This window comes from Leptosomus discolor, chromosome 15 (assembly GCF_034619465.1).
Source record: "Leptosomus discolor isolate bLepDis1 chromosome 15, bLepDis1.hap2, whole genome shotgun sequence".
In the NCBI taxonomy this organism is placed as follows: Eukaryota; Metazoa; Chordata; class Aves; order Leptosomiformes; family Leptosomidae; genus Leptosomus; species Leptosomus discolor.
Window position 1 is genome coordinate 812,844 of NC_141405.1, and position 18,082 is coordinate 830,925.

Consider the following 18,082-nt stretch of genomic DNA (forward strand, 5'->3'; position numbering starts at 1 on the left):
ATCTTAGAGGTGCTCTGTTAGGTTTGAACGGCCAGGATGAGAAACCTTGAAAGGCTGTTGCCTGCACCTGATTCACAGATGCTCTTAAGGCTTTGGTCTGCAAGGCTTTAATTCAGCACACTATTAGCACTAAATTTATATCTATATTATATGTCCAGTAAGATACACATAGCAAGTGTCTTTTGGAGCAAGTGTAGGCTTTTTCTTCGAATAGATGAGTAATTGATCCTGGAATACAGGCATAGGAAAACATTTGAAAACCATATGAGAAAGGCTGGAGCTTACTCAGAAAGGTCAGGTATACAAGAACGTAGAATTTACTTAGAGTGCTAGTGTAGGGAGGAAACAAAGGATCCCATGTTATAGGGTAAGGTTTTTTTCCGGTGACAAGAGAAACAACAGAAAATAACAAAGAGAGAAGCATTTTTTCAGGAGTCTGACACTGAAAAAGTGATTTTGCAGTTTGCAGCTTTTTCCTGATACATGGCAAAACTTCTGGCAGAGTTCCATCAAGCTGCTGATCTCTGTCAAATCCCTTGTTAAGTCTCGCTTCTCCTGCTGAGTGCTCCTGCTTGTGAGAAGCTTGACCAAGAGTGAAAAGGGCTTGCTATTAATTGGCTTATTCTCACTGCTGATCCTGCACACTGACCAGAAGGTATTCGGGTCAATGGAAAGGTTCGTGTTCACTTCCGTGAGCTTTGGCCCTGTGCCACAGCTGGCCTTCGCAGGGTTACAGTTGTGTCACTGTGCATCCTCCTGGCTGTTTGCCTCTCACTGTGTCTCAGGACTCACAACTGTCCCTGGACTATGGCCTGTCTGCTATAGTGCCCCCCAGCAGGGCAGTCAAGGCTTAGTGGGGATCTGTTAACCCATTGGGGCTTTGGCTGTCTTCCTCTGGTGCTGATACCAAAGGCACTGGTGAGGTGGGCAGTGCCTGCTTGGTTCCCAACCTGTGGCATCCTCCCCAGTGAGGAGACCTGCAATGAGCCTTTGGTTTTGTGCAGCTTTAGGCTGAGGTTCGTTGGTGGAAGGCTTTCAGAGTAAATCTCTGCAGCTTCCCTTGAGCTCAGCACTTGCCATTCATCTTCCCGAGTCCTTTGTTCACCCACCTTCCATAAAATTGATAGTAACAAGGACACAAACATTACCTTCTAATATTTCTTCCCTTTGTAAGAATGTTACCTTTTGTTTCTTTGGCATGAAGATTGACCTCTGGCTGGTGCTGATGCTAACATCCAATGGTGCATCATTCAATGTGCACTATGCTCTAAGATTTTTCTTTTGTTTAATTATTATGTGTTCATTTTTATCCCAGACAAAGCACGTGCTAGGGCAGAAGCCTTTAAAAGACCTTGCCATTGTTATCTGCAAGTGTGGCAGTAATTCAGTTATTGCAGCTTTCTATAATTCTCACCAGTGTGACAGTGTAAATAAACAGAGAGCAGCAAGACACATGATGGGAGCCAGAAGCAATTTAGCCACAAGAGTTTGTCATCGAGATACAAAACACCCTGGAGCAGGGGAATTGTCTCCTTTGCCAGCTCATGGCTCTCTGACTTGTTGGCCAGATAGATGGTGCCCTGACAAAATATTCCTTTCTGTGGAGCCTTGGTGCTTCCCCTGATCTCATTGCTGGATGCAAACTACATGAAAGAGCTGCGTTGATGCTGTTCCAAAGAGCCATGGAGCCTCCCTGTATGCAGGGAGGGTTCAGCAGGAGACCAAAGATATCTGCACAGAGAATTATATTGGACAGGCTCCGGTTTGGTGGCTGTGTTTTGAGAGACATTTGCAAAGCTTTCCTGATGGTCCCTTTAAAAAGAGATTCCTATTACAGTGAAGAGTAAAACCATGTTGTAAACTCTGGGCAAGAAGTAATGTTTCTGTCCTGTGGCTCCTCATCCCATCTAAGTCTGCAAAGCAATGGAGGTGATGAACTCCTGTTTCATGACATGTGGAAAGATACCCTTTGTATGCAGGTTTGGTCTGTACCAGTATTTGTGGAATCTAGGATGACAGACTGTCCAGACCCAAGAGTGTACTGGGCAAAACCACAAAGCTGCTGAGACCAGCAAGTATGAAGGCTCAAAACAGGTGCCTGTTTGTAATTCTCATCACTTCACTTTTGTACTGGTCCTGCCTAATGAGGCTTTGACAAACCTGGCTGTAAAGAGATCCGTCTGGACCAGTGAAGGTTGAATATGTCCTGCATTATAGGGAGTCCTGACTGCTGGACCATGTCTGAATGATGGCGGCCACTGGAAAGTGATATCCATCTGGAGAAGGTTAAAGTCCTGGTATGAGACAAGTTTGATTTAAGTCCCACATCATAATGATGCCTTCCAGCATCTCTCAAATAAGGGGCTAAGTGTTGTTTGCCAAGGTTTAGAAATCTATTGCAAAAGCACTTTTCAGAGTTAAATACCTCTCTGTGGTTTTGGTGATTTATGTGTTTTATGGCCATTAAGTTCTTCTAGCATGACTTTCATTGTATAATACAGTACAAGTGGTTCCTGCATCAAGTCCACTGCTTCTGGCTTTGTTCAAGGTCAGGTTTAGTATGGTGCTAAGGGAGCTGTTTCCCCCTCCTATCTACTTCCCTGTCCTTCTTTAACCCTGTCTGGTGTGATGTGAGCTTTTAATGATGTGAAGGCTCTATGGCTGCCTCACTACCTCTATACCTTCCTCATAGCTTCCCTACCTGGGCAGCATTTGGTCATTTAGTAAAAATGCATCAATATTTGTGAGAAATGTGAATTCACACCTAGAAAGAGCAGCAAGGCTGAGCTGTCATCAGGTGCAACATTTCATTGTGACTCAGCTTAGGTATAGGTACTTGAATGACAATTGCCCTATTCTAGATCACCTTCATCCAAACTGCTCCCAGAACACCACGAAGTGTCTCCAGGACCACTTCCATGTTTCCCACGTTTGGCAGGCCGTGCAGCTCCAGCCCACCACAGTTTCAGAGAGCTGCAGAGAACTGTCCAGCTGGTGGGAGACACGTGCGATTTGTTCAGGACATTGTGTTTGTCTCTGGCCCTCCGAGTCAGCACTGGCAGGATGCCCCATCTCTGTAATATCTGTACACCTTGCCCGTGAGGCTGTAATTACTACTCTTACAAAAAGTGCGTGGATCCTGTCCAAACCAGTACAATTAAGAGAGAGGGCAGCTGCTGGGTATTCAGCAGGTTGGTCTGCAGGGTGAGGCACTGCAGTGGGGGACGAGCGCCTTCCCTGCTGTTACTGAGGCATCAGCACTGCATTTCGGCTCCAGCTTATTTTTCCTTTGATGTTTCCCCTTATGTATTGACCAAGCTTAGCCCTGAGATGCCCCACCTCCCAGAGTCAGTCTTCATAGAGAGATTTTAAGAAAATACATACAAAAAGGAACCCAGTCCATGAACATGTTAGGCAGAATCAGTCCGTCAGCCCTCTCTGTGGGGAGCCCTCATACTCCAGGCCACAATCAGCAGTGTCAGGTAGACACTGCTGTTGCTACGCAGGGGTAAAAATGTCTGGCTGTTTAACTCGAGATGGTTACAAACCATGAAACTATCTACTTTACTCCATGGTGCTGAAACCAACTATACACTGCCCAGTGAGGATTCCTTTATTGAATTGGTCCAGCGAAAGGTGTTCTCAGAAGGCTCCTTTTGTTCTTTCAAGCTCTCAGCATCCCATCCCATGTTTCATACATGTGCCTTTGCTACAGGGCTTCGCTGAGCCTGATCACTGAAGGCTAAATTACATCCTTGTGATTGTAAGAAGTATCTTCTGAGCAGTTGCAGATAATGCACATCAGAAACTCTGCCCCTGGAAATGCACGAGGAGTAACCTGTGGTTTCTTGTGGCTGGTACATGTCTAGCTAGTAGCAGTGGACTGGCTTCTCAGGTCTAACACTGCAGTGAAATGCAGTTGGGTGAGGGCCTTGCAGTATAAATCTATTGTGATTTCTACATTCTCTCATCTCTTGATTGTAATTCCTACAAGACATCTTTATGTTGGAGGAAAATAGATACGAATGCAAGTTTTGGCAGGTTGAAAGAAGGCAGCAGCAGCAGAAACTGCGTATTTTAGAGAAATTGTGCTGTGGAAGGTCTGGCAAATAGACAATAATCAGTTTTTGCCTGTTTAGAGATTTCAGGCAATCAATAAATTGTCAAGAGCATTTAAACTGGTAACTGTAAAGCAAAGAAGAGCCTGTGAACTGAAAAGCCAAGAAGGGGGTGTAAGCACCTACTTTGATTTTTAAAGGGACTCCACTAGTTTAGAAATAATGTTTTACTGTTTGTGTTACACTGGGAATTGGGGTGAGGTACAACAAAAAGGCTAACTAGTCCACTCCTCTTGTATAGATGCTCCAAAGCAGAACTGCACGTAATCTGATTGGCAGCGGGTAGGGTATGTTCTACGCTGGAGATAATAATTTGAGCTCCAGTGACGAATTCTTACCTTTTTTTCTGGGTGTCCATCTCAGGAGAAGCTCTCCTGATTCACTGTAAACAATGCCTATTCTGTTTTCACAAACAAAGTGTTGGGTTTGCTTTCCAAGCAATTCATTTTTACTGTCTGGGACTCTGTGGTGATGTGTTGTCATAATACCTACAGGGAACGTATATTAGGTGGAAAAATCAAAATTACTGTTTTTTTGATCAGCCTGTTTGGTTTGATTTTAATGTGAGGAAAAATGAATTCACACACTGATACACAAAGCATCAACAGATACCACAGAGAGATGATAAATACGTACACACTAAAAGCTTGTTGAAAAAGGTATCAGTAGAAATGAACAAGACTAAAACAGTAACTTCTTAAAAGGCTTTAGGAGGAAACAATTTCACACAACAGGAACAGACCTTGTGGACTTCTGTGCTGCATGTACAGGCATGAAAGGTCACAGCCTCACGTACAGGTGCACAGAAATGCCTCTCTAGTTACTACTGTCTTGATTGATAGCTGGAGTGGGAATAGTGACCTGCTTACCTGAGCCTTTGAGATGTCATTTTTCAGCTGATGGAAGTCATCACAGAACCACTCTTACCTTCCCTGGTGTAGACCAAAGGGTGGCATGAGCGCAGGCTAGTGAGTACCAGCTGAATCTCTAAAGTTCTGGATTGTAACTGTTTGCTATTGGTTTTGTTGTGGGGCTTGGTCCCCTGTGTACAAGAGGAAAGTTAGACGGGGTGGTGTCTCTCTTCAGCTAAAAAAGCGAGGTGCTGTAGCCAGCTGGTGTCCTCTGTCAGGTAGTCCCAGGGACAGCACACCTGGTGCACGCTGACCAAGGTGCACAACACATCGACAGGGGCACACACGCACACAAGTATCCTGATGCTACAATCCAGGTCATACTTCTGCTCAGGAGAGTAGGGTTTTTCCATTAACCAAATCTCTGTTTCAAAATCTGCTATTCCTGCTTAGTCCCTGGGTCCAACACTGTTTACAGTCCATCTGTTTCTGGGTAAGAAGAGAAGGTAAAATCACATGCCAGCAAAGAAAATTACCTTTGCGTCAGATACTATCTTTTCAATAGTGTGTACAGCGAGCTGAGAATACTGGGTTCAGTCCCTCACTGAGATTCTTACAATACCAATACTAATTGATAACAGTTGAATTTGGCACACTTCTAAAACACAAAATTGCAATTCCATTGTAACTGTGCACCTTTATTTCCTTTCTCTTTGTATGTGGCTTTGGATCTTCCTTACATTCAGCCTTCTAACCATTAAGAAGTACTAATATCGATGAGATTGTAATGGCTAATAAGGATGCAGAGTATAGGGGTACTGTAACATGAAGCACCCTTGTACAGCTATCCCTTTCTACACAAAAATGCTGGCTAATTATCATTCCTTCTAACATCTTTCCCAATGTAGATCAAAGAGCAATGTGGATTTCTCTGTGTGATTTTATACAGTGAAAATTCCCTCCTTTGCAGTTTGAATGATGCATTTCTGTATGGGGAAATGCTCATGACATAGGAATGGGAAGTACACGGGGGCTTCTGGGTTATTACATTGCCTGGAGCTGGCAGTTGCAACAAGGCACAGGGGAATTAGAAAAGATTAACACTGCTGGCTGTGTGAGTGCTATGATCAGGAATCTGTCTGCTTGTGCGAGCTGATGCAGCAAGGACTCCCTCCTTGCCTCAGCCTCTGGTAGCTTTGCTCTTGGTGGGGTTCGTTGCTATCCTCTCTCAGCATTAGCAGTCCTGACTCATGCTTTGCCACTGCTGTCACAGCCTGCTTATCTGTGCTTCCCTTGTCTTGACGTCAGAGGAGTCAGCTGCTGTTCAAACCTGTCAACCTCATTTCAGACTTGGTAATTATCCCACCATAGCAAGTGGTACTTACTGCACATTTCCTCCTCTGTTCCTTTGGGGAAGGACGTTATCTCCCAGCCACACTTTTCTGAAAGGTTAAGCATCTTTCTCTTCAACTAAGTGGAAGATTGTTCCTTTAATCATACCTTTCTGCCTGATGTTGTCATCTTAACTAATGTGTGTCTCCTGTGCTGGATTCATCCAATACTCATTCCTCCCAGGATTTGTGTCAAAGCATTAATTTGCCATGAAAATTCTTTCATTCAATTTAATTTCAGGACTGCTGTTCAGGCGTTTGCATTTGAGATCAGATCTCAAGACCTACATTTCATCCTCTGTATCTATGAGCATGCCAAAAGCCAACCACATTCCGCTTTAACAGCTGGGTTCAAAACTGATTTCAGAAGACCAGGCTGAGAGAGCTGAGGACACCCAAATTGTGCTGCCCTGGGCAGGTCTCTGGCTGACTCTCAGACTAGAATCTAAATTGCTTTTGAAAGCAGATGTTCTGTATGAAACACAGCACTGTGTTCTGGTTGCCTATTTGGTTAGTTTTATGCTTTAAGGAGAGGAAGTAACAATGAAAGCAGACAGTCAAGAGAAGTGAATGTCTAAGTGTAATACTTGCTTCGTATCTTTGGGGCTAGAAATCCAAACTGTAAGGATGTTGCTGACAAAACTGGGTGATACCGTATCTCAGGAGTCTGCCATTGCACTTAGCTGTGTTTTTGACCTGTGATTCAGAGTTGAACAAATGACATGCCATTATATGGCTGGCAGAAAAGTGTCTTGTTCTGATTTTGCCTAAGCCATGCAGTCTGGAGTCACTGCCTCGATTTCAGCACAAGCCTGGAGCACGCTTGTGGCAGTGACAGTAGCGTTAGGCTTTGGTTTGGTGAATTTCCTGCAGCTCGTGTTTGGCTTTGGGCACTGTGTTTTCACTGGTATAGGGGATGTCTGAGCTGTGGGTTGTGACCTACCTACCAGTCATTGTTCAAACCTGCTCTATTCTCCCCACCCTCTCCAGCCTCTTCCTGCTGGTCTTTGGTATTTTGTTCTCCGCGCATGGTAACACCTCAATTAAAATGTGACTGCAGATGTGTCAGCAATGGAGGTGCTGAGAAAATGTTGGCTGATAAGCTGGCACTGTGTGCCCCACCTCTCTCCCCAGTTTTACTTCAAAAAATGATAATTATTCCTGGAGTAGATCCCATTTGGCTGATGTCTCATAACTGCAAGCCATGAAACCCATTACTCTGTGTAAGTTCCCTTTATATACTGACGAGAATGATCACACACACTACAAGCTGCAGAGAGAAAGAATATTTTATCTGAAAATGAATCCATGCTGCACCACTTGTAGATAAGCCTGACAGTTACCCAAGCATTTTCCTCCTCGTTTAAAGGCAAAGCAAGCTGCACCCGCATGACCAATTGCCTACTGCATTTCTTGAGATCGGACTATTTTATGCTATATTTGACTTATGCAAGCGAATTAGACAATAATGGGCTGTGCTTCATTTCAGCTTGTCACGGCTTTTGCTAACTGCCTTGTTTTCCAGGAAGCCTTGGTTTCAGTTCTGGTAGAAGTGGAAGAGAAGGTGTTAATGCAGACCTGCTTATTTTAGCAAATGAGTGCATCAGTGGTTTTAGGAAAACAGTTCAACACGTTAACCCCTTGTTTCCAGAGCAACACAAAATAATCACTGTAGAGTGAACAGATGGCTCTGGCATATTTTTAGCCTTGCACTCTGTTCCCATGGTTTTCCAGACTGTGTGGGATTCCCCATAGACTGTTTAAGATTGGTGGGCCCAGCCAAATGTCTTGTTTTGCAACACAGCATCAGAGGGAGGGAGGGAAATGGAATCCTGTTCAAATCAGCGCTAAGTAATTTTAAACGAGAGGTTCTTACATACGGGATCATGGATGGTGGGGGTGTCTGTAGAGAGATGTTGATCTTATGATTCTGATGCTTGCTCATTGTCAGCTGCTACATTACATTAGGAGGGATAAAATAAATGAGAAATATTGTTCTAATAGTGTTGTCTGTATAAGAAATTGAAGCATCCAAAGGCGTAGATGGCAGAGGAAAAACTCACCAGGACTTTGGTGGTTTGTGGCTCGAAGACAGGATGGGTTAAAGTAGTTTCTGTAGCTGTGAACACTCTCTTTGGGATGTGTATGCTGAGGAAGTTCTGAAGAATTTGTAATTCCAGGCAATGATCCCTTCTCACTTGTAGTCAGATTCAGAGCTATTCACATGCACTCTGTTTCAAAGTTTATTGGTGATTCTCTGTGGTCATAAAATGTTTTGTTCTGTAAGTAGAGACATTAGCCAGTGAAGGTATATGGTGTATGAGAAGGGATTCCTTAGGTGTGATAACTTCTGGGTCTCAGCTATGGTCAGAAATCCTAACCGTAAGGACGATAACTACAAAATCTGGTACGTAATATCACAAGAACTGTATTTATTCATACCCCAAATTAGGTTTGTGTCATCATGTGTATTAAAGACTGCAAGTGATTTCTCCATAGAAAACAGAAATCATAGCATCAATTTTCCTGGCACTACCTGGATTTCTGTTACACGCACACATTCATTGAGGTTCATGGTAGTAAAATGCTATTTGACAGAATAAGAAAACAAAATGATGGTAAGGGTCTGCCCAGTGGGGCAAGTTTCATTGCAATGCAGTGGAGTTTAGTAATACCCATGTATTGTATTGGGCCAAATCATCGGTGTGTCTGGTGTTCCATGTAGGATCAAGCAGATGTATTAAGAGGTGACAGACATCAGTCCATAGTGTTGAGAAATTAGAAGGCAGAATATAGTGGGCAAGTGAGACGGGGTAAAAAACCCAACAACCCACAGCATGGACCAGCTTGGTGCAGAATTCATTGCTGTCTGTGGTGTCATCACCTTATAGTGCCCTTTCAATGTGGTTTAGGTATTGCCATAGCCATTTTAAAGAAGGGGAAGCCGAAGCAGATGAAGTAATTTGCTGGTAACAATATGCTACTGGTAAGTTTGCAGCTCTGACCCCCATGCCACAGTCCCATGGTCACTGGATACCATCTCTTTCCCCAGCAGCATGGATCTCCCAGTCTAGACAGTTAAACCATCCTGCCCTGGAGTCTGTGATAGGAATCCTGTAGCTCCTGACCTCATCACTCCCATGAGCTGAGAAGAGGCAGTTAACTGTCCTCCTCTTCTGTTTGTCACTTCTGTGAAGTGCTCCAAAGCTTCTCCACCAGGAGCAGGCAGGTGCAGCTCAGCAGAGCGCTTGCTGTCCTTGCATTTCTGAAGGATAGCAGCTGACCTCCTCTGTGCAGATCCGCAGTGCTCCGCCATGCCTGTGTCAGTAGTTCAACTGCATTCGCCATCTGTCGCCCACCTGAGCCGAGGTAATGCTTACACAGGGCGTTAATGACACAGGAACACTAGAAGCTTCCCTCTTTCCTTTGAATGCACTCAACCACCTGCCATGCCTCTGAAACCACCTCTTTCTTTCTATGGCTTTGTAATTCACGGATACATTTCTCACACTCCGCAAAATGCCACATAGTGGATGTTTTCTCCATCTGGGTAACTGGTGGATATTTTTCTCCCATTGGACCAAGGCCTCATGGACCCAGTTCATATTTGGAAAAAGATGCAATTCCATGTGTTGCCCAGGAAAGCCAGTGGATGGACTCCTTTGAATGTGATCAGATTTATTGCATTGGAGCCATTAGTGGATTATGGATTTGACAGATTTAGGAATTTGCTCAAAGTCAAGGCCAAGACTATTCAACAAATTTGCTTATGTCATTTAGGATACAGTCCCCAAATCTGCTTTCTAGCTGGTAAATCGGGTGTCCCTAGTTAAAGCAGACACTGAAACAATCATTTCTGTTTACACAAAACTTAAGACACACAGCAAATTTCAGGCTTGAAGCCTGCTGATAAAGTACCAAGGGGCAATGGCTGATGCTTGCAATTAAAATTCAGTGTGAATCCAAAGTCATTGTTTCCAGCAACGATGTATGTTCCTGCATGTTTGGGGATCAGACAGCAGCTGATGGAAGTTCATGATGCTGTTTGCAGTGGTCTGAATTATTTACGATACACAGTCTGCCAGAACTGAATGGCGTGGGTAGGCTGTTTGTTGGACTCCTGATTCCTAAATGCTGGTCTTCCACATGTTACACGTGTGACTAGGAACACGGTCCTTCGTGTGCTTTAGAGTTAGGTTCGGGGAGAGCATCAGGTCATCTAGTGTGATGTCTTGAAGTGGTGACAGCACAGCTTGTAACCCACTTACTCTAGGCTAGGTAAATCTACCAGATATATTTTGTTGTCTTCTCAAAAGGCCTCAGATGAGGGAGTCCAGTTCCTTTTTATAGTTCCAGACCAGTCCCATTTTATAGTTCTCCTTGGTAAACAACCATGCTGATAAAAAATTGTGCCTTGTTTTTCATTTGAGTTTGTTCCGTTTTAATTTGCAGATAATGGTTCTTTATGTCTTTCCTCTGCTAGACTAGAGAGTCCATCAGAACCTGCAATTTCCTGCTTGCAGAAGTCTTTATTCCTAGTAATAAATCACCACTTGGTCTCCCCTTTGCCAAATTAAACAGAGAAAACTGTCTTTAAGTTTGGTTGCATAAGACATTTCCACAGCACTTGAATGTTATGTCAGTTCTCTGCAACCTGTCTCCATTTTCAGCTTCTCTTATGAAAGTGGGTACCACAGCTGTGTTAGTGTTGGTTTCTCCAATGCAATGTGAAATAATTTCCCTCACCTTGCTCTGCTTTCCCGAATTGCCAGAGAAGCCTCATTCCTCTCCCCTGTATCTATAAATCCCAGCTCATCAAAAGACAGTCCTCATCTCAGTAGATGTGTTACTCCTTTTCTTTCTCTTTTGCCTTCTTTTCTGTTTTGTGACCTTGCCTGGTGGTGCCTAAAACATATTCTGGCTGTATGGGCTTTACTTATAAAGCTATCCAGAGGAATGTGAGACTGTCTGCATTGTTGTTATTTATCAACCTGTCATCTGCAAATTTCGTCATCATGGTTTTATATTTACTTCCAGTCTGTGGATGCAAACACCAAATAGCTTCAGAGAAAGACCAGTCCACGAAATCCCAACAGAGACACTGGATCCTGCACTAATGGGTCTCCTGAGCACCCATTAGCCTGTGCTGCTCTGATATGGCAGGTTGTTTGAGTAGTAGCCCTTTAGAGGGAAGTAATGAGTAGCTAGAGTCATCATTTAGGAGGTTTATATAAGCCAGGAAACAGCAAAGCCTCTATCTGGTGTTGTGTGTAAGGTGGCAAGGTGAAGAATTGCTGGTGTGGCCGATGCAGAGTGAAGTGGAGGACTAGGACCTGCAGAGCAAAGGGAAAGCAGGCTCTGGGGGAGAGGAGGGTGGCGATTTTTGAGTGGCAAGGAATTACTGAGCCACAGCAGGAAGAGTCCTCTTGCTTTGTTACTTACGGCTCTAGATTGGGACCAGGGACGAAACAAACAGCCCTGTGCAACGGTGAGGGTGACTTTGGACTGGAGAGCTCTAACATCTCAGACCACATGGGTGCTAAAAAGGCCTGAACCTGGGGGCTGGTTAAAGAGCTGGGGCTGGGTCTCAGCACATATGCTGGCACGAGTCCTGCCTCTGCATTTCATACTGTGAAGGTGTAAACTTATGCCCCCTCCCCACATGGGAAAAGGCCAGTCTGCTAAGATCAGGGTGAGTGCAGTTCTCCTGCTCCCTGTCTGAATCATGTGGGAACCTCTCTAATTTCACCCTGCAGCGTTTACATATTTAATCTGTTTGCTGGTTTTTTGAGGTTTCTCCCAAATGCTGGTGCTTCAGGAAATCCTGCACAAATGTCGCTGCTGCAGCACAGCCTGACCTTTCCTGCAAGTGCTTGTCTTGCCATTCTCACAGCTCCCAGGTGTTCCCTGCTTACACTTCAGGGTGAGACGTGCTCACAGTCTCCTGCAGTATGAAGGCGAACTGCTGAGACGAGTTGTTTATTTCAAATGGCATCTTCTGCCTGTGACTTGGACCCTGCTGTAAGATTTCAGTGGATGGAGCCAGTGGGGGGTCCCTCAGAACTCAATTACATCTACATCTGACAAATTTTCTTTTGTGTTAACAAAATCTCTTCTGTGCTGGTCAGTTTTTGAAGAAGATTAAGTGAGGTCCGTAGAGGTCCTTGCCTGGAAATGGAAGCAGGATTCAGTTCCAGTCAGAAAATCTTTTCTGGAAAAAAATACCTAGCTGTTTTGGCAGCATTAGTGCAAGAGCTGGCCAGGAGTCCTGAGAGGGTTCCTTAGCTGGGAGGTGCCCATGTACTGAATTCACTTGCAAGAAAAGATCACTTTTAATAAATCTCTTCTGAGGTTTGTCAGTGACCTGTCCTCTTCTCTCCTCTTCCTCCACTCCCTCTGCTGCAAAAATCCTTTCCCTTCTCTTAACAGTCATTCACATGCCTGGTCACGTAGAGCATGTGGTCGTACTCTGAGGTACTGCAAGTCCTGGGACAGCAGGCGTGCTCAGTGATGCTGGAAGGGAATTAGCTTGAGCAAAGGCTAACAGATGTTCTCCTTGCCTCTAGTTAGAGCAGCAGATTGCAGTGACTTCACTCCTCTACACACCTTGGTACGTGCCTGTGACTGGCTCCTTGCTCTGTTTTGAGAATGTCTGAGTTAGTCACAGGCTCCTGTTCTGTGTCCTTGGCAGGATGGAGGGTGCTTCAGGTTAGATGTGAATTTTGTCCCAGGCACTATGGCTACAGAGGACTCTTTACAAAGCACTCTGGATTTCCTTTCTGCAGTGCAGGCTGGGTCTGTCTCCATATCTGGTGCTCTTGTCTGGACATAGGACATAGGAGGGGACTTTTCACACCTTCACTGGAGCAGAGCTGGGAAATGGGAAGTTCTCTTCTGGAGTAAATTCAAAGATGCCCCCAACATAGTTAGGGGTGCCTCTAGCTAACATAGTGAGAAACTTTGGGCTGAAGAAACTGAGGAAACACATTTCCTAGTTGCTGAGTTGGGTGACTTTGCCAAAACTCAAATCTTTTCCTCATTCCCAAATGGCACCAAAATCAAAAAGGTTATGATATTTCAGCAAGCTCATGTCCTCTGCCTGCTTCACTCTTCTAAGATTTAAACCAAAATCTCTAGATGGAGTTCAAAGAAAAATACTCCCCATCCCTTGTAATTATTAGGACACATTGAATTCAGTACAAGCATCAGGTTTTCTGAAAACTTTAGACTTCAGAGTTGTGTGGCAGGGCACCATCTGAAACCCCTGTTGAAGGAAATGAGCAGAGGACATCACAGCAGACTGTAACTGCAGGCACAAAAATAGCCCAGTGCATACTGGATTTAAAAACGTTGCAGGTAAATTTTTGAGCAAGTCTTGGGCTGACTGTGGGTTTCTGGCTTGGCTTTGCTGACACCAGGATTTCACCTCTGCTTTCCTCGTGTGTCTGGATTCAGATGTGTTATCGATTCTGGCATCTAGCAGAGGGTTCTGCAGCAGCCTAGGTTTCTAAGTGTTAAACCTTTTGACTCAGTTACTGCTCTCTCTTTTTTCCTGGGTAGGATTTGGTATGGCAGATTTCCTACTGAGACACTGTTTGCTGTGTTCAGTCTCTGTACAGAGATGGGTTGTAAATCATTTACTTGTAGCCGTAGAGCTGAGAATCCAGCCCTTCCTGGTTCCTGACCTAAGCCAGCCTGCTTACCTACAAAGTGTGTGCCACAAAGCCTCAGCCATTCACCTCTGTGATGCATCCAGAACGTACATTTTGAACCAGAGGCTCTCTGGTGGAAGAACATTCTGCCTCACTTTATTGTCCAATGCTTTGTACTGCTAATTCCTGCTCATTAATATGAATCTCTGCCTTGGTCAGTTTTGATTTCAAAATTTTTTCTTGACACTGAACCTTGTCCCTTTATTTTCATTGCAGAGACTCTTTTAAAGTGTTCCTAGCCTACTCTCATGTGTCAGAAAGCAGCAGGGGGGAAACGCCTCGTTGCAGTGCAGCCTGTATAGCTGGGAAACCCAACAGAGAGGAGGCAAATGCTTTGGCTGAAGTGACCCGTTATTACAATGGAGAAATATGTTTGCATTGAAAGGATAATCACCCATTCATCCAAGCAAGTTAAACAATAGGGACAGAGGGTTTGGTTTTCTCCTATCATCAAAAATTATTTATGTCTTCTCTCTGAGACTATTGGATGCCTACTGAAGGGTTCGCTAGAGACTCTTGCAGCTGCCAAAAGAACCAGCTAGATTATTGAGCCTGCAGCTAATTTTTTCTGTCCTCATCCTCTTCCTACAATGACAAACTAGTTTGCCATCCGGACCTTGTTTGTGCTGTCCCACGTGGGGGGACTGTTTTGTGCAGCAATGCAGAGAAAAGTGTCTGTCCTCAGCCCAAAACACTGTCTCTAGCTCATTGTGATGTCTTGTGATGTTAAGCTCCGGAGCACATGATATGTTCCCTGCGTTACTTGTAGGTATCACAACAATCACGTGGTCACTTCAGCACTGAATTGTGGCAGCAGTAGGTTTGGCAGTCCTTTGTCCTTTGCAGTGGGATCAGCAGAGGAGGCAGAGCCCAGCGCTGCCTAGAGGTGCGGGGGCTCAGGACTCTGGCTGTGCCCAGGACTCGCGGCTTGCGTGTTCCACCTGGGCACACATGGGCTGCATTACCTGTTCCATTAACGGAAAGGCTGCTGCCTCCTCGATTGCTAGCAGACTGCTGGAGCTGTAAGCCCAGGGGGTTGTTGACTGCAAAAAAGGCTTCGATGTCATGCAGCCTGGCAGTTAGTCTGACAAGCCCTTAATGTTTCCCTAGGTAATAAATAAGCATTACAACTTCTGATTAATTGCTGGGAGTCAACCCTTTCTGAGAAAGAGGAGGATAGGACATTATTTCTCTACAAAGTGAAGCAGAAGGGTGGTTGACGTAGCATAGACAGCAGAGAAGATTTAGGGGTGGCTGTGGTAGTGTAGCTTATTTGGCCACAGCTTGAAATTGAGCTTAATTTTAATAATACCTTCAGTCTGGAATTAGCTAGGAAGAGCTTCTTGCCTTATCCCAGAAAGATACTGGTAAAAATGTATGATCAAGTGCACTACAGGCTCAAAACTGTGCAAATATGCAGAAATTTATGTACAATACATGTGTGTATATTAATGCACAAACTCTATGCAAGTATCCACCTAAATGTAGTTCCAGTTGATCAAAATCTTTGTAGCCTCTGACCTGTGCTAGAAGCTGTGTTGATTAGCACTGGCTGCAGATGTGAGCACAAGTGGCATAAATTCCATCAGGATGTTCTGTAAATTCTTCATCATCTCCTGCACTGATGTCCGTTGTTCGCATTATAAAATCTAATTGAAAACCTGCAAAATTAGATTTAGGGGAAACTGGAGACTGAAGCACTTTGCTCAGGTGATAATTTCATTTACTGTTAAGACATTGCTTAGACCTAAATGTGATTGTATTCTCTGTTCCTCCACCATACACACACCCAGGCGTATAACATCTTATTTAATTTGATTTAAAAAATGTAACTGTATATGGCTGAGCAACTGGTAGACTAAAATCATTACATCAACTTTGAGAAATGTGCCAGATTCACCGGGAACACCCAGTGACACTACTGTGTAATAGCACAATAACAAAGTGTAGAGGCTTCCCAGCTGGCTGCAGGAATATGGACATTAAAACCTAAAACACGATTTGTTGCCTCTTAGCTAGAGACCTACAGGAAATAGGATTCTCTGAAGCAACCCTGCAAGCATCTGAAATCGTATTTAGTTACTTTACAGTGATGGGAGCTTGACATTTGTCAAAGAGAGTTACAGAAGAACCTAGAAGACTGGTGTCTGATTAGATACTGTTGCTGTATCCATGAGGGGACAGATGCTCAGGTAGTGGCCACACCAAGGTCTTCATCAAAGCCGCTGGAGCCAGGCTGAATTACACCAGCTGACACATCGGCCACGCGTTTAAGCTACTGCAGTTGTTAGGAAGATTTTTGGCTGTAAAATCTTGCTGCTGCCAGCCTTAAAGGCCTGTTTGCTTGTAGTGCTTTGAATGCACCCAAAATTTCTTTGAAAAAAAGGAATTTCTGCCACCACTTCATCTACGATATTTGTGAAGGTGAGCAGGAATAACACTGACCTAGCTGTCCCATGTCAAGCATGTCTCTACTTGATTGGTTTCAGTAAGGATTTCCAGCTAGTCTTGTATGCATTAAATGCACACTACAGTTTCTGGTGAAGTGGCTGTGTTTTGGAAGCAGAAACATGTCTTCTGCTGCTATAAATTAGTGGGGCAACAGTAATTGCTTGTGATACCAGATGTAGGAATTTGATTGAGACACATGATAGCTGACAGCTTGGCTTCGCTTCCTGGCTGGCAGGACTTGAGTTGTTGAAGCCTTCTGCAATAAGAAAGTTTTAAGATTTCTAACTTGTCATGGGCTCTGAACTCATCGTACAGCTCCTTATTTGTCCTGCCTATGTGAGCTGAATTTTTTTTTTTTTCCCCCCTAAGAAAAGGAGGGGAAAGAGGGTTCAATGTAAGGATCAAATTGTTCCTTTCTCATTCAACATAGAATTTTGCATGTGAGTAAAAATTTTGTAATTCTCTTCTCCAAATTTGCTTGTTCTAAATGAGGCTTTTGGCTGATCGTGGCATTTATTGGCACAGAGGGAATTTACAAGCACCGAGAGAATCTGAAGGAAGAAGTGTCGTGCGCACACATTAGTGCATTTTCTGCAGGGCTTTAAGAAACTGCTAGGGTTTTGCTAGCGTGGAAAAAAAAAAAAAAAAAAGCCCAGAAAACTGAGAAACTGGGTCATCTGGATTCATTTGCTGCGTATCTTTCCAGCTGGGCTTTTGTTGCTGCTCAGACTGACATATCTGAGCTCACGTTGTAGTCATCAGGATTGTGCAGCAACTTACGTGCCTGCTGTCCTTGCCTTCTACATTCGTCTTGTTGATACTCCAGGGTGTCTGGAGGGCCCAGATCAAGGGCAGAGTTGTGCTGCAGCTGACTGTGAGCTTGCTTACTAGCAGCAAGAAGCTGCCTCTGCCTCAGTGAGGGTACCTGCTAGGTACAACAGGCAAAGGGACAGACACAAGAATACATATGATGTCATGCAGTATATTTATTGCAGAGATGAGAACAGCCAGCTGGGGTGTCCCAGCACTGTGCCCACCTCCCTGGACTGGTCTGCCTCTCTCCTCACTCTTCTTCAGCTACTTGTTTCTCTATTCCTTTATTCTAGACAGCAGAACACACAACAGCCTCTCCAGTCTAGACTGCTTTTCTGCCTCTTCCCCAAAACCATCCTGAAAAATCTGCCAGACCTTCTTTGGGGCATATGCCAATTTGGTGGCTGTGTTTAAATTCAGTGTAATCTCATTTTATGGCGAGTAGTGATCAGAAAGGCTAAACTGTGAAACTGAGATTATAAGCAATAAGTACATTGCTTGTTTGCACAGTGTACTGAACAGAACTGGTCTCTGTCTTATCACAGTCTTTTTGTGCTGTTAATATACTTCTATTTCCCTATACAAAACTTGTATTCTCTGCTGTGAAGAGAAAGTTTTGTTTGATCCCAAGTGCCCAATGAGTTTTCTCTCCTGTAGTCTGGATTCTTCAGGGAATGAGGCTACAGTGGGTTGAGCAAATCTTCCTATCCTTTCTCCTTCCCCTGTAGCTTTTGATAAACAGGATG

General features: G+C 44.2%; 1 protein-coding gene across 1 annotated transcript in view; it reads left to right on the top strand.

The window, feature by feature from the left end:
- Positions 1-18,082, top strand: part of RAB11FIP4 (RAB11 family interacting protein 4) — a 124,097-nt gene that overhangs the window by 25,452 nt on the left and 80,563 nt on the right. The gene's annotated exons all lie outside the window — the stretch shown is intronic.